General features: G+C 40.5%; 1 long non-coding RNA gene across 1 annotated transcript; it reads left to right on the plus strand.

Moving 5' to 3' along the window:
- The first annotated feature begins 991 nt into the window (after positions 1–991).
- Positions 992–16506, plus strand: LOC109144887. The gene is made up of 3 exons (XR_002045930.3): positions 992–1115; positions 1860–1984; positions 16442–16506. It is a non-coding gene; the product is annotated as an uncharacterized LOC109144887 (long non-coding RNA).
- The last annotated feature ends 727 nt before the right edge of the window (positions 16507–17233 follow it).

Genomic DNA, 17233 nt, shown 5'->3' on the forward strand with positions numbered 1-17233 from the left:
ATGAATTATTCAAAACAATGTAAGTGTTAAACTGAGTTTGAGAACATTTAAACTGTGGGCTTTATTTCTACCTATAAAGAATTTAGGAAATTTGTGAAATACAGCTTTCCAACCAAATTTCAGTCATGCTAGGAATTATATCATGCTACTAATTGAGAATTTGATTGTGTACTCTTAAATGAGAAGAGGTGTTTTCAATTTTTGTTTCACAAATTTTTAGTTCTTGGTTGGATCTCCTTTTTTTTCACAGCTTATTCTGTTAATATTTGAGTGTTTAACCTTGGTTTTTGTTCTCACTCCATAATACTAGAAGATCTCCAGGTGACACATATTCCTTGAGCTATTCTCTGATATGCAGGTGGTACATGTTCAAGGTCATGGTCCTTGTTGAAAGGCAGGAGAAAGGTGAAACACAAAAAATTATCTGGGTAATTTTCTGCTTCTTTTGCTTTTATTGAAACTGAAGCTTACACTGAATAAGGACCTTCTGCTTCTTTTCATAATAGTATGAAGACAGAGTATTTGTTTTGGTATTACCAGGACTAATTTTCAGTTTTCAAAGTACAACAAAGAGAAATATGTATATTTTGAATCACAGGGAGGATAGTACATGTCTAGTTGATGTCCTCATTGAAACATATGTACAGCAATTTACTGTCTTAATGTGTTTGCAGAACTGAAAAGGCAGGGAGAGAAAGGGCACAGGAATGGGGATGAATTAATATTTATACTTGTGATGGTCTGGGCTGGGATAGGGTTAATTTTCTTTGTGGTATTGGGAATATGTTTTGGATCTGCACCGAAAACAGTGCTGATAACTCAGGGATGTTTTAGCTATTGCTGAGCAGCACTTACTCAGAGCCAGGGCCTTTTCTACTCATCACCCCACCCCACCAGTGAGGAGGCTGGGGGTGCACAAGGAGCTGGGAGGGGACACATGCAGGACAGCTGACCCCAACTGACCACAGCGATATTCCGGATCATATGGCTTTGTGCTGAGCATATAAAGCTGCGGAAGAAGGAAGTGAGATATGTTTGGAGTGATGGTGCTTTTCACCATGGGGTGTGATGGAGCCCATCCTTCCTGAGAATGGCTGGACACCTGCCTGCCAATGGTAAGAGGTGAATGAGTTCCTCATTTTGTTTTGCATGTGTGTGGCTTTTGGTTTACCTATTAAACTGTCTTTATCTCAACCCACAAGTTTTCTCCTTTTCACTCTTTCAATTCTCTCACCTCAAGCGAGCGTCTGTGTGGGGCTGAGTTTTCAGCTGGGGTAACTGCAGATATTGTCAAGAAAAGTTCATATCTAAGTGAGAAAGCAACACCTTTTTGTGGTTTTTTGGTTTGTTTTTTTTTTTAATATAAATACTAAAATTAGACAGTGGAAATAAAAAAAAATAAAAACTTCAGAAAATTAGTCCCTAGCTGTTTGTCATATCTGTTAACATTACATTCAGCAATACTTCTTTCATTCTGAGAAAGCAATTTTTCACCAATAAGCAAATTTTGTTGGAAAAAAATTACATGTGCTCAAACATAGATATTTCATTAGTTAAAAATCTGGTGGCTGAGTTACTGAATCTGGAACTTCATAAGGAACAACTAGCAGAGGATGTGAAATATCCAGGACATTCATGCCATAAATGTGTAAACTGTAGAGATGGATAGAGATTATACTTCTGTTTATATGCATTTGTATAGACAAGTATTTTATGTAGCTTTTCCAGGACCAGATAGGTCTTGGTATCCAAACCCACAAATTACTCCCTCATCATGCTTGTAGCACATGTGATGGAGTTTAAGCATAGCCAACTACCACTTCCAGCTCAGGTCTGATCTACTCCTTTGTGTTTCATAGCCCAGTAAGGACAAGCAAGTCTGAACACCTATTTCTGCCACAGAAATGGACCTCTGGTCCCCAGACAGCTCTTTTGGAAGACCTGTAGCTGCAAGGAGCCTAGCACTCTTCATCAGTGATACACGGTAATGTAGATGACCTGAGGCTCAATACTGGAGGTGCATTATTTAATTTTTAATATGAGGTTTTTCTCCATTTTTTTCTTTGCCACCAGAGGAAAGTTTCTTTTGTATTTATATGTCAAAGATCTTGTATTCTAACCTATGTGATCTCGGGAGATGGTTGGTGGCTTTTTATTCAGTTGCGCTGTAAAAATTATTTCCTCCAGAACAACTGCCCTGTCAGCAGTGTAGTCAGCAATATTACACATACATTTTGTTTTTCCTTCACTCCCAATGTTATATTGCAGTACATTTTTGGAGCAATCTCCTTCATAAATCTGCTCTCTTCAGTTCTAGAAAAGCAATTTGCAATGTTGTGCTTTCTTCCCAAACTTCACCAGGTACTGTTGCTTTCTTGTTGCAAAATAAATAACAGGGTGTGATAAAGACATCTATTTCGACAGTACTGATTAACTAGCACAGCTATGTCCCTTCCAAGAAGCAGCTCCTTTTGAGTGAGCAATCCATTTCAAATGGTCTTTGGTCTTGTTGCTCTGCTGTGTAATCTGTTTTTTGTCTCTGTGTGTGGGTGAATGGGCTCTTGAATCATAGCCAGCTCTATTGGTTCCAAGTGATCCTTGGAAGTGTGCCAATGTAGAAGTAGAGAGAGGACAGAAAAATTAGACATTCTTTTTTTTCTTTCCCACGAAGTTTTTGTACAAATCAGGACCCTTCTTGAAGGATGCAGGCCCATCACCACAGCCATTAGGAGTTGGTTCAAAAGAATCAAAAGCCTGCAACCAAATCCATTCTGTGTATATATTTTTATAGAACAAGGATTAGTAGGTATCTGTTGTTTTAAGGAAAGCCCAATGAAACAATTGCTTCTGACTGCACCAGCCTTTCGAGTTCTGTTATCCCTTTCTCAGTAACTACCTGAGCTGGCTGTTCGTGCAATGGCAGCTTCCTTTTGCCACCACATTCCTTGTACTTTGTTGAAAACAGAGCCAAAATTGGCCTACAGATTTCCATCCTATAAAACCAGTTACAAAGCATTTGTTTCTAACTGTGGATCCATCTGAAAAGAAGATCTTAGAGTTGTTTAATTACCTGCAGAAAGATCTACTTGGCCATCCCATGATTTCTGCTGTCTTTTGACCATGAGTACTCCAGGATGTCTGCAGAGCTACTACTACCACAGCTATTTCAGGCTTCAGAGATGTGTTTATGAGATGGTGGGTGGGGCTGATAGCAGGCGTCTGGGCAGAACCAAAAACTCCTGTGTAGAGGACTTGTGATAAAATCAAGGCAGAGTATATTAGTGCCAAACAGTGGATGAGATTTCTGGAAAAGAGAGAAATATTTTCTTCACAGCATTAAGGCAGGTAGATTTGCTCTGGCATAAAGCACAGCAGGGCACATAATGTGCTTAGGGCTAAACAGTGGCAGGACTGTGTGCACTCTGGCATGTACTGCAGAAACAATCACTTCTTTACTGAGAAGTTTCTCTGCTTTGGGGAGTTTTTCTAATTATTTGCGTAAAAATTCTGGGAAAGCTGCAATGTTCAGGAATATAACCTCCTGTCATGGATTTACTTGTAATTTTTTCCTTAGTCGCTGATAATTTTATTCTTTTTCCTTTTTACACCCCACTGTAGCCTATTCTCATTGTCATCCCATTCTGGAGCCTGTTCTTTATTTTTTTATTCTGCAATTTATATGCTGCATATAAAAAAGAGTACTACAACAGTTCTGAGGTCTAATGGGCAAATTCTGCCTCAGCTACTGGCTTTCCTAGGTCTGCCTGTATCATAGATCTTGCAAAATCAGAAGGAGTAGATCTGAGAATGAGGGTACATGACTGAAGTTACACTGACTTCAAAGTTACATTCTTTTCCCAGGTAGAGCAACTACTGCTGCCTTGTCCAGATAATGAGAACAGCACAACTCCATCATCACTCTCAGTCTTGGAAATAGGAGACTTATGAAACTGGAAGATGTCATGTAGGAGTAGGAAAGTCTCCATGACCCATCTAGGATAACTGTTTCACACCCTTGAGAAATTTTTATCAGTCTTGTTTTATACTAGTTGAATTGATTACTGTGGTCTTGTGTGTCTGTCAATAGTCTTGAAACCAGCTTTCGGTGAGCACTGGTTCCAGCTGAAGTTCTCTCAAACTGACTTCCAAGTTCATGGCTAGCTGTGCTGAGGATGTGTTCAGAAGAGAGCTCTGGTTAGACTTAACTAAGCTCCCTTAGCAACCACAAATAATTTCCCCACTGGTTCTCTGTGTTAAAGAAAGAAACTTGGTTTGAAGATTAATTTTGGCTTCTCCTTTTCCCAGGGTGCTAAAGGTCAGTCCCCTGCTGATTCTGGTTATGCAGGTCATTCCTGCATATTCTTATAACTACAAAGCATAGTTTGAGTCCTTGGGAGCAAAGAAAAGTGCTGCAATGCAGATCAGCAACATAAGAATATCAAGATGAAAAATGACAGCCCCAGAGTAATTTCATTAGTGTTGTTAATACTTGAGAGGGCTGAGGGCAGAATTTGTACCAACCGCATGCATCAGAGTAAGATTAAAACTGAATGTCTCAAGCAACATCCTGTGGTGATGGAGAGGAAGGAGCAGTTCCCCATTATGTGTGTACTTGGTAGGGAAGCCAAAAGGGTTGTTGTCTCTTGTTAGTTCCAATGGGTAATTCTAGCCCCATGGTGTGACAATTATTTCCTCTGACTGAGGAAAATATCCAGCCTGGATCCAGCCATGTTCCTGTATTTTCCTGGATCCCAGGAGATCATATAGTTCCTGTGACTCTTCTCCTCACATCTGCAAACAGTTGAGAGAATAACTTTGGATGTATGTTCAATGACTCTAAACTTTTAGCTTAGTTCTTGCCTGTTACCCCTGTGTGCAAAGAAAAGCAGAAGGAAGGGAGAAAGGAAGCTTAAGAGAGTGAAGAAAAGGTCAGCATAAATGAAAAGCAGTGTAGGACTGCGGGTGGGGCAGCTGATGGAAATGAGTCATTTTATTTCTCTCGGAGGCTGTCCCAGTCTAACCAGACGACAGCAAGCTGATTGCCTTACCATACATCAGTTTAAGCTTGGAGTTTCTTGGTCCAGATCTTGGGACAATGAGTTTCTTTCTGCAGGCTCCCACTCTTAGCTGGACCACCTACGTGCCACTGTACTACAAATAAATAAATAATTTTTACCAGGGACAACACTTAGATAATGGTGTGCATGGCCTCTATTCTGAGAAGATGGTTTTGCCTATGAGGATTTCACTAACCAGTATGAATATCCCTTCTCCTAGTTTATTCCAAATTGCTTCCACGAACTGCTGGCACTTGAATTATCCATGAAGGACCTAACTGTCATGTAGGTTGTGCCATGGGGAATAAAGTTCATGCATTAGAATGCAGTGGGGTTAAGCAGGGGAGTCTGCAAATGCAGCAACTACTCTTGGGCTGGAGCTTTCCAAGCCTCTCAGCTTTCAGCAGCAGATTAAGTTCTCCGTTGGGCGCAGGCAGAAAAGCAAGTGCGTTACTACTTCAAGCATGAGCTTCTAAAAGAATCATAGAAGCATTTATGTTGGAAAAGACCTTTAAGATTGTGAAGTCCGACTGTTAACCCACCATTCTATGTCCACCTCTAAACCTAGTCCTTATGTGCCACATCTATGCATCATTTAAATACCTCCAGGGGTGGTGAATCCACCACTTCCCTGGGCAGCCTGTTCCAGTGCTTGACCACCCTTTCGGTGAAGACATTTTTCATAATATCCAATCTAAACTTTCTCTGGCAAAACCTGAGGCCTTTTCCTCTTGTCCTGCTGTTTGTTCCTTGGGAGAAGAGACCAACACACCTGCCTACAAACTTTTCAGGAGTTGTAGAGAGCAATAAGGTTCCCCATGAGCCTCCTTTTCTCCAGACTAAACACCCCCAGCTCCCTCAGTTGCTCCTCACAGAACCTGTGCTCCAGACCCTTCTCCAGTTCTGTTGCCCTTCTCTGGACACGCTTCAGCATCTCAATGTCTTCCTTGTAGTGAGGGGCCCAGAACTGGACATGGGGTTTGAGGTGTGGCCTCACCAGTGCCCACTACAGGGGGATAATCACTGCCCTGGTCCAGCTGGCCACACTATTGCTAATACAGGCCAGAATGCCTTTGGCCTTCTTGGCCACCTGGGCACACACATTGGCTCATGTTCAGCTGCTCTCAACCAGCACCCCCAGCTCCTTTTCCACTGGGCAGCTTTCTAGCCACTCTGCTCCCAGCATGTGGCACGGTTCTGTAGAACCTTCCTACCCTTCAGTAGATCAACATTCCCACCCAACTTGGTGTTATCTGAAAACATGCTGAAGGTACAATTGAATCCTTCATCTGGATATATGCCTTCTTATAACTCATTTCCTTATTAAGCTTCGCACACAGCAGGAAAGGCATAGACTAACAATACAAGACTTTACTTGAGAAGCTGTCTTAGCTTTCCTGAAACTGAAGCAGAAAGGTTCCTGTAAAACCCATTCCCTAAATTCCCATCTTAACTTGAGTAAATTTAAAGGTTGATCCAAAGAGCAGGGAAGTCAATGGAAAACTCTCTTGACTTAAAAAGACGTTGAATTAGGCCCAGATGATTAAAGGGCTTTCTACACTGGCTGATCCTGTAAGATTAATTTATGAGAGCAAAGTTGAGTCAAACTTAAGGGTTTTGAAACACTCCCCCCCAAAGTTTTCTATTAAACAGTAAAATGGTATCCCCCTACTTCAGAACAGTTTCTCTCTGAAACAAGGTCAAACCATTTCATTAACTTTGGATCATCAAGTTAAAAACAACAATTTTTTTTTTTTTTTTTTGTGACAGTGCATATGCAGCAAGCCTTGTGAAATGAATTTGTTTCTTTTTCTTTGGGGCAACTTCTGACAATTAGGAAACAATTAGATGTCAAGCTAATTAAAGTAGCTTTTTTTTCTTTATATAAAGCAAACCTTATGTTCTGAAGTGGTTCCAATATATTCAAAGCAATGAAATTGGGTCTGAAAGAAAGGACTCACATCTGCCTCTCAAGGTGTACTCTCCCTATAAACTAATGAATAATCATTGTCAGAAGCTTATCACTGTCAGATTAGTGGCTTAGTATTACATTTTATTTAAACCTGATCCAGATGGCTGCCAAGAGATTTTCAGGCAAATGAACTGTGAGGCAGACTATAATCAAGGAACATTTTACTGTTCATGCCTACAAGTGTGTTCTACGTCTCCAAAGTAACTTACAAAGCTGACAAACTATTTTTTATTTTAGGTTTTTTTTTTACTTTGGCACCTGTGAACTTAATCTTCATCTGCAGTTCATCAATATATTTTTCTGAAGGCAGAGGTACCCATCCTTCATCAGATATTTAATTTACTTGAATTTACCAAGTCATTCAATTAACAAGCTAAAGAATAGAAGCAGGAGCTATGAAGTTATGTGTGGCTTTCTAGACATGCAGTGACTTTGCAAAATTTGACATTCATAAATACTTCCTCACCATATCAGGAAAACCCATCTGTTTTCTTTCCTGTAGATTTTGTGTTTCCCATTACTCAATGGATATGCTAACCTGTAGTAAGTCTGCAGTAAAAGAATTTCCCATCATAAGAATATGGAGAGATTTCTTTGGTAGTGACTGACAAAAAATTGCACCTCTATTTGCAAGTGTTTGATAGAGGACAGGAAAGCTGAATACACAGCAGCCATTCCAATAGGTTATCACACTATATCTAAACCACCTCCCCGTTGATTTCTGAATGATAGACTATATTTAACTTCTTTTTAAACAGTACATGTGTGAATGTATATGATATGTAAATGTATAAAATAAGTTAATGGTTCACTTTCATTTATGCAATATTTTAATTTTAAGTTGTATTTAATATGCATTTATGCCTATTTTAATTTTATATTTTATTTCAATATTAAGTGATATCACCAGTTCCAAGTCCACCTCAGGAAATGTTTTGTCTGCAAAGAAATAGTTGTTCCAAGCCTCTTTTTTTAAATTAAATTATTTCATTTGGGGAAAAAAAATCTCTTGAGGAAAGATTTGTTTGTTTCTGTCTTATTTTTTTTAATTTTGTTTTTAAAAAGTAACATTTATTCATTTTTGTTACATGTTTAGATTAATTTTTATCTCAAAAGTCTATTATTTGATTACACTGGAAGTACAAGTGACATCTTAAGTAGGTGATATCTTAATTCAGAAAAGATGGCCTTTCTATCAAAGGTAGCTAATTAATGTAAAAATTTTCCAGAAGAAAATATTTCAGCTCTTACATCTTCTTATCCCACATCAATAATTGTACTATTCCAGTCTGACATTGCTATGGTAAAAAATAATGTAAAAAGAGGCTTCTCTGTAAAAAAACCTTAGAAAAATAAATGAACATTCTGCAATGAAACTGTTAATAAACTATATTGTCCACTGTTCATAACATAAGGAATTTTGAAGACTCTGATTTAATTTTTAATTTGAGGCGGAATAAGTTTCCCGTGAAAGCTTCTGTGCTTGATATTTTACTGTGGTAAAGGCCACCACGAATCCCTTGTGATTTCTGTGACCTTCAGACTTGAAATTATCTTGTAATTCACGTATTATTTTCTCTCAAAAAATAGATTGAAATTTTTTAAGTGGTGGAGGGGACATAGACACATTAATGGTGACTATGTACCTCAGTCCCCTAGACAGTTTTGAAAATCTCAGCTGCAGATGTCAGATTTGTTATTTTATGATGAACTACTGCAGTAGCATTGCATTTGTACAGATAATGGAGTCATTATCTAATCATCATCGTTCCATGTTTCACACTCTGCTTGAACTCATGTATTAATGATTTTCCACATGATAAGTGCATTTTTTAGATATATTTGAGATAGCATATAAAGTCTGTGGCACATTCTGATGGCTATAGAAATCCCAGGACAGTGTGATTATAAAATCCTTGGTGGTATCCAGCCTCAAATCATAATTTCATCTTACAATATCAAACAGCGAGGCACGAGTCTGTGGGAGTGGAAGATGGCACTTCCTGGTATAGGAAAACAAAATGACAAGACCCCGAAAGAGCAGCATAGTAAATGCCCATGATCTGACCCAACAGCCCTACTGCAGTGTTAGGCAACGCACTGTTTATTAACTCAGGAAGATCTGAGGGTGATGGAGGGACTACAGAGTTACTACAGAGCAGCTGTGACTCTTGGCTCCTTGTATGAAATCAAAAGTTGAAAGTACTGCAACAGGTGTAAATAGGGGGCTTAGACAGCATGGTTTTGGTTGGCCAAGGGGAGAATGTCAGGAGAGTGTGACTTCAAGGAGACAGGCCCAGCAACTTCTAAAAGTCAAACATCTTTTCCATCCCTTAAAGTGACTCACCTTCCCATGAGAGAAGGTGGCAGAGATGGAGAACTTGTCCATTTTTCTTATTGTGGTATAAATTGGAGAGCAACTCGTATTTGTGCCGTGTTCAGGCACCAGTAAAAGGGGGACCATATGATTATCCTTCAGCTCTGGTCACCTCTCAAACCCAAGATTAAGAGTCACAGTATTGCACCTAGAATGGAGACTGTGTTGCCTTCAAAAACTGACTTTACTGTATGGGCTTCTTATTCTTCTGTCACATGCTATGTTATGTTCTGTTTTGTCCTATTATCAATAAAAGGACACAGTACATAAGTTATCAAAGAGTATAATGTAAATTAAACTAGATTTTCACTTGTTTGTGGCTTTCTAAGGATGGTTATGACTTGTGTCACTTAGTATTGTCTATTATTGATCTCACCGTGGGAAAAAATTTCATTCTTGGTGTTATTACAGAAAAGTGCAGGGTCAATTTGAAGTGAAAGGAAAGCATGGCAGCTGTAGAAACAGCAATAGAAAACAACTCTGCTGTGAGTAAATTTAGCCACTCCCCTCCATTCAACTGCAAATAGTACAATGATGTCTCTTCTTCATCATCAATGAAGGCAAAAAATTTCTCTACTGTCACTGCCTTTCATCTAGTTCGGTATTTCTGTCCCTGCCTCTGAGATCTTGAATGACTCTGTTCTTCTCTTCACTTCCAGCCTGGCCTCAAATCTTGTGCCCCTCATGGTCATGTTGTTCCACCAACAAGAACATCCTAAATGTCTGCTTTTCCTCATCCTTTTGCCTTTTTATTGCTCTGTAAAGAATAATTTTCATTTCTGCTCTTCTAGATTCAAGCCTTGTAAAGCAAGATTTTTTTTTGCTGTCAGAATTTGAGTTTAATAAATTAAAAATCATATCTTGCCATCTCAGTGAGTCTCATTGCACCCATATGAGTCCATAGTCTCACCAGGGTAGGTTTTGTGGGTGACAAATTTGAGTGCAACTGTGGGTGCTTGGCAAGCAATTGTAAACTATGGTGTTAAATCCATTGTCAAATCTGGTTCTTGGTTTCCAAAAGTGGTAGAATACTTGAAAGGTAGGATGTAGCTTCTGACAGCATTGCTCATTTCTGTAAAAGAGATTTAAATTACAATTTCTGCTGGGCTGCACAGACAGAGGTTGCTGTCCATCCTCATAAGCAGAGCACTGACAGGGCTTGACATTTCCCTTCATCTGGTACAAGGTAGGATGCTCAGTCATTCACTGCTGGGGCTATCTATGAAACTTGTTTCTTTTACAAGTCTCTCCAGATATACACTGCATTGGGAGGGGCAGATTTTTTTTCTGCTCTGGGTTGCGAGGAGAGAGCATCAACAATCTCAGAGCTCTGAAGTACTCTTCAGTCAGAAATAGCTGCAACTTTCATGCTTAGCACCTCTCAGAACTTGAAATGTGCTCCTTAAATGTCAGGAGAGAAATGCTGTGCTAGCAACACGTGCCTCAGCATCAGTATTTGAAGGTGATATCTTTCTTTTCATCACCTCAGCTTTTCATGCCTGCATTCATAGTCTCATTTATGCAATGGGGAATCCCTGCTAAGCACACTTAGTGAAATCCCAGGCAGTGTGTTATCCTTGTGATTAGTTTGAATATCAAACAGCTGTCTCAATGATATGTTGATGTTAGCAAAAGTAATATGTGACATTTACACAGCAACCTGCAACCTTAAATATTTTCTTAGAATTATATAACAGGGAGGAATAGGTTTCTCTTATGAACTCAAGACTATGAAACAAAACCCTGCTACACCAAGACACAGAGACCCAGCAGAGTGGTACTCACCTTGGCTCCATCCTTCAGTTTGGACACAATGCCTGGTTGGAGTTCACCACCTTTTCTATCAGAATCCATGGCTACTCATTCTCTCATTCCTCTGTGTAGCATTCAAAATGGGGAAATCCCAAATGGCTTTTTTGACAAAGCCTTCTTGGTCTTCTTATGAAGGAAATTTACTTTGGAAGAAAAGGCCCTATGGGATTCCTAAGCAAAAACATATTGATACAGCCTCTGACCAAACAGGTCCTTGAATTTCTGGCTGCCAAGTGTTAAAACTGTATCCTACTGCTACATCTTCTTCCTAGGCATCAGTATTTGGCCCCTGCTGAAGGGGAAAACAGGGATAAATGTTTCATTTGATCCAGTAGAACAGTTCCTCTCTGGAGTTAGCACTGATCTGTTCTACCCATTGGTGTTCTCCCCCAAAATTCCAGATGTCTGCTTATAGTGGAGTTATAAGATCAGAAGCAGGTAACAGATTGCTCTATAACTAGTCTTTTTCTCCTCTGAATTTTCTCAGGAAAAGTTTGCTTGCCCAGCCAAAGAATGGTATGTTATCTATAGAAATTCGAGTGGAATTCCACTCAACTAACATTAATTATTTAAGGTTAGGTGTCCAGTTTCGCATCCTCATTTAGACTCTCTTCGTGGTCAGGAAGGATAGACAGACTCGTCCCCTCTACGGGACACCATCCATCTTCTCCACCGACTCATTAAGTAGTCCAGAGTGTAACTCAGGCTAGATGACTTATTTCTGATGAGCTAATAATTGTAGCAGTGCAGGTGGCTGCAGCTACTCTTTGTCCGGAAGAGAACTCAGACAACGAGCTGTGGTGGTTAGCAACCCAAGTTTAACATGTAACTTTCAGTCATGGTGAGGACCCATGACACCCTTGTTTTGCCTTTTGCATGTTTTCCCCTGATTGGTTAATACTTTGTCTTCCTGTGTTACATATGAAATTATGTATATTCATTTTCCTTCTTTAATATGTATTAGTGCTAGAAAGTTCCTTGTTCCTTGATGCCCCATTGGATCCTTCCCTGAGTCCCTCCTATGTGTTGTTCCCATTGGTTCCCTTCCTGTCAATCCCATCTGCTTGTCTCTATCCCATTGGCTGAGATCCCTTTCCCCACCTATTCTGTACCCAGTACAAGATCCCTGGACCCTCGCTCCAATTGGGCTCTTTGTCCCTGTCTTTTCACGGGAGTAAACGTGTGTGGAGCACATATGGAGAGTCCCCTCTCTTTCTTCTTCACCTTTGCCTGTGTGCCTGCTTAACAGCGACAGGAAGATACAGCCCCTTTTGGGTGAGGAGCCCTACCCTGTTTTCATTGTGTGTTGGGCACTGAGTGCTGCCTTCCAGAGGGGTTTCAGTGTTGACCTCCGGGCTTCTTTGTGTCAGCACGTGAGGGGTAAAACCCCCTTCTGCCAGCTCCCAGTGGCTGAAAACCCCTCAAAATAATAGGTTATATTAATTTCCTCCACTCTCTTTTCCCTGCAAAAACACTGTGTTTTTCATGAGAAAGGAGGAAGGAAGTGTATTCTAACCTGGACCCTCATTTTGCTCGTTAGATGGAGATACCTGTCAAATCTCAGCATTTCACCTTTTCCTCCAGTATCATCATCCCAGTCAGGAGATGTGATGGTTACTTATCGTCCCACACAGTTCAGTTTGTACTGCTTGCCTGTGTCCAACCAGTGACAGTAGTTTTCCTCCTGCGGGACTGCCAGGCATGCAGGCACTGATTCCCAGATAGTGCGCTGTTTGGTATGCTGATGCACAGAGAGAAACAGCAGCTCCTCAGGTGCTCTGTCTCTCTTTATTCCCAAACATGAGGCAGCCAACAAGGGGTAAAGGACCTGTCAGCTGAAACAGATGAATTAAATTTGTAACAAAAGAAAATGTCTTCAGGCAGTTGTTTAGACGTATCACTAAGATACCACAGATTCACTTTACCCTCTGCTGCTTTCAGCAGAGGAAATTAGGCAGCTGTATCCTCATTGGTGAGTTTATTACCTAACGCCTGGAAAGTGAATATCAAAGATGCTGGTGTTGCCAAGCAACTGCCTGAGGATGACAGCGGTCAGAGCACACACAAGGACTCTGTTAGAGGAGCACTGTGCAGCAAAGGTTGGCTCCATTCACCATTGTGTGCCACGGTATGTGATTAACAGGGTGGCTGGTTCTGTCCTGGAGATGCACATAGCTCCCTTCTGGTCATGATATGTCTCTCGACAGCCAGTGAAGGTAAACCGGAGAGAAATGGAGTAGCAATCCTCTGACCAGCACAATGAACATAAAAAGGAAATCTCCTTGCAGTCAAACATGGTTTGACCTTCAAAGTGTTCTAAATGCAGGACTGAGCTCAGAGGCTCTGCAAGTTCTAGTGGAGGTATGAGGAGATTTAACATGCCTAGGGCAAATCGCTGCCTTTGAGCGTGGCTGGCGGGAGATGCCATATGTCTGTACATGTACCTCCCTTCTCCTCTGAAACTGGGTGTTTGCCAGGAAGCAAACGGTTAACTGCAAGTGGCTCCTGATCCATGAATGGTTCCTGGTCTAACGAATCGTGGTTGGGGATCTTTTGTGACACTGCTGGTTGGCCCTGGACAGGTGCACAGCCAGGGCTCTTCCGTTGGTACACGCGACTACTCTCCAGTGCCCAGGAATGCTCCCTGAGACTAATTTGTTAACACTGGATCCAAGGAGGGCCAAGTCCTCTTGTCTCCTTCTCAGATAGCTGTTAGATCCTACACTTTGCCCCTTGGCTGAGCAGTGCCATGATCTTTGGGGCCTCTTTTCTTAATACCTGGTCAAACACAGCAAGAATCTAATACCCCAGCAGAGACCCTGCAAGAGTCCTCATGCACTCCTTTGCTAGACACAAGGCTCTTGCTCTCTCCATACTTTCTCTGGCAATAAGGAATCACATGGCCCGGGGAAAGATATTTAATATCCCATCCCAAATGGATGTCTCATCGGCATGCTTATGGTATTCATTATTTAGCAGATAGTGCTGCTATTTAATCTTTGTATTATAGTAGCATCTGGAGGTCTCAGCTGAGAGGCAGTATACAAATACAATGTGAAAGACAATTTCTTTTCAAAGACTTAACGTTGTAAGCAGAAAAGCAGCATTGCAGAGTGATTTGCTCCAGATCCCACAGGGGAGTATTATCAAAACAGTATCTCCCATCTATACTTTTGACTGCTAAAATAACACTGTTGATGGAACCTTTACATATACAAATAATAGAATATGCCAAAGAATAGTGTTTACTTTATGAGTGAATATTTATTGTAGCCCAGAGAAGAAGGGTTAGAGAAAAGTTGTCCAAAGGATATCTAGGTAAAAACATCACTTAAAGCAGGTACATTAATGAGACTTCTATTAATAACCTCTAAATATATTCTTTTAAAGATTACTTCATGAAAACCTGATTTGAGGTGAAACTGATGAAGTAGTTTTTTTATTGGTTATATATACTGGTATTTCTGAATGAAATAGGGTTAAAATTCTTTTCACTGAGAATTGAAGATACTATGAAACCAAACAGTTTTATAAATTTATGTGTGTTTTGACAAAGGCACGTGCCAGAAAATGCATTAGAAAACAACATACTTGACCAGGTCAATTTGCAAATTAGACTTCTCAATTTTCCTTTCAAAACTGTTCTTAAGAATGATTTATATAAATTTAAAATGGTCACTTTTTTTTTCTTTCAGTTAACTGAAATGCAGAGCTAAAAAAGAATTGACTTTTTTTTCAAATTTTTGCTTTCCTGAAAATAATTTGTTGCTGACTCAAAATTGTTACAGCGGGGATTACTGTAACAAGCATATATCAAACCAGGAGTCCTGTGGAAAGGAAGTATATGTGGACAGATTCTTGGTAGATGTTTCAGAGATGTTTATTTCTCCAGCTGCATGGCCGGGGCTCTGCTCAGGAACTCCGCAGTCACGGGACCAAGGGTCCTTCTGCCCGCGCAGGGAACACAAACCAACCAATGGGAAATGAGACTGACCAGGGACAGGGAAGCCCCGTGTCTCCCCCCCAGGGCCCCTCTCCCAGGGCTCCATGGCAGGGGGGGAGACCCCAACACAAAATGTACTGCATTTCGACCTCCTTGTACTCTGTAGGATATTCTTTGCAGAATTACTCTTCACATTTTGAAGCAGATTGTCTGTGTCTCACATTCAATGAATGTTTATGGTTGTCTGAGTACTTTACTGTCTTAGTTCATAAAGATATCTCCAGTAAGGAAAGAATATAAGCATGTGTATCAAGTAGGTGCATGTTTTGAAAAGCTTTCCTGAACTGATCTGAGTCCAAGCAATGTATTGTCTTTTTGCATTATATTTAGCATCTCTGATTAAATTCTATTTCACACAGTCACAGAAAATTGCATTTCTCCCCTCTTGTTTTCTCTATATTGTGGCTCGTTCCTTGTGCTCCCAACTGTGGCATATTCCAAGTGAAACCCTGGAGTTTTGTTGGAACCCAAAGAGAATGCTGAGGTTGTTCTGAGCCATCTGAGGTCAAAATGGGAACTTTACATAATCAGGGACATTTGGATCCATCTCTGATGCTTGGACAGCACTAAAGGTGCTCTTTGGCTGATGAAGCTACTCTGTAAGGTTGCAATGAATCTGTTAAGAAAATCACAAAACGTAGTGTGGGAGTAAACTCTTTTACTCCTCTGAATAACAAGTCCTTCGAAGTTTATAACCTGGCAGCAACTCATCTGGCATGTAGCATCTTTGGCAGGAGCCTGGATATGCCCATTAGAGTTAAAAAAACCTCTACCAAAGTCACTCTGCTGGCATGGAATGGGATGGTCATAAAAATTTGCAACTTTGTTGAATTTTAGACGTGGTTTTCTTTATTGGCTTATTAATTTTTCTTTGTTCAGATTACATCAAATTCTACTGACTGCATATAAAAATAAATAAATAGAAATAAACAGTAATGTATGCATTTCACAATCAGGTGGAAGTCCAAGACCCACCCCATTCCAGGAAACACAGGTTTAACTTCAGGTGGTTAAGTTGCCTTTCAGGAAACTACTCAGACTTAGAGAAAACATTTATTTGGGCAAACGTGTGGAAACAGGACAAAGGAATTAATTGCTTGACTAGCAATTTACTTGAAGCTGCAGAGAATGCTACCAGCAAAAGCAACAGGCACCAGTTTTGCCTTGCATCTCTTGTTAACATACTGTCCTTTCATCCAGTTGTCTCCCCTGACTGACAGGTCTTGGTCTGGATACATGATGCCCTATATTAAAAGAAACATGGAGGAAAAAAGAGAAAAGGATTAATCCTCAGACATCTTTTACAAAGATCCTCAGTGTAAGAAAATAGCCAGGGACTCTCAGCATGAAGTTGTCGTAATTTGATGAAACTTCCTCCACGCCATTTAGGATTGTCTGTCCTTACTGCAGTGTTCCATCGCAGTCAATGACAATGAGCATGGTCTGGGAATTAAAGACCTCTTCTGAAAAGTTGCTTGAACTGTGACACAACTTGCTCACTTGGTCTTCAATTTAGATTTGTTCTCTGCTGTGAGTCAAGGTCCCTGTGTGCATTCACAGCCAGGGGATGAGCATCAGACTGAGAGTGAAATGGGGTGCACAGCTGGCTGTCCAGCAGAAGTCTCAGTCTCCTGTCTGTCTTACCATTGCACAGACCAGTATCTTTATAAGGCTCCCACCAGCTGTTGTTTTGCTGAGATTCACATCATGCAATACTGGATGAAGATATTTCCATCAGTGAATAAAACAGATCCACATCAAGACCTCTTGGCTTCGAGAGGCTGCAAAGCAACCGCAGAACAGTGTCTTTCCACTTCCAGTGCCTGAACTCCTTGATCACCTTTCTTGACTCCTCCACGTGGTCCATTCAGTTCGTTTGGGAAGTATTATTTCAGAGCATAGCTGTTCTTTCTTGTTTTCTTTCTATAAAGTTATAGCAGCTGTGAGCCTGTATTATTTAATACTGTAAAGTGTTTTCAGATACAGTTTATATCACTGGCCTTGGACATATG

Source organism: Corvus cornix, chromosome 4 (assembly GCF_000738735.6).
Source record: "Corvus cornix cornix isolate S_Up_H32 chromosome 4, ASM73873v5, whole genome shotgun sequence".
In the NCBI taxonomy this organism is placed as follows: domain Eukaryota; kingdom Metazoa; phylum Chordata; class Aves; order Passeriformes; family Corvidae; genus Corvus; species Corvus cornix.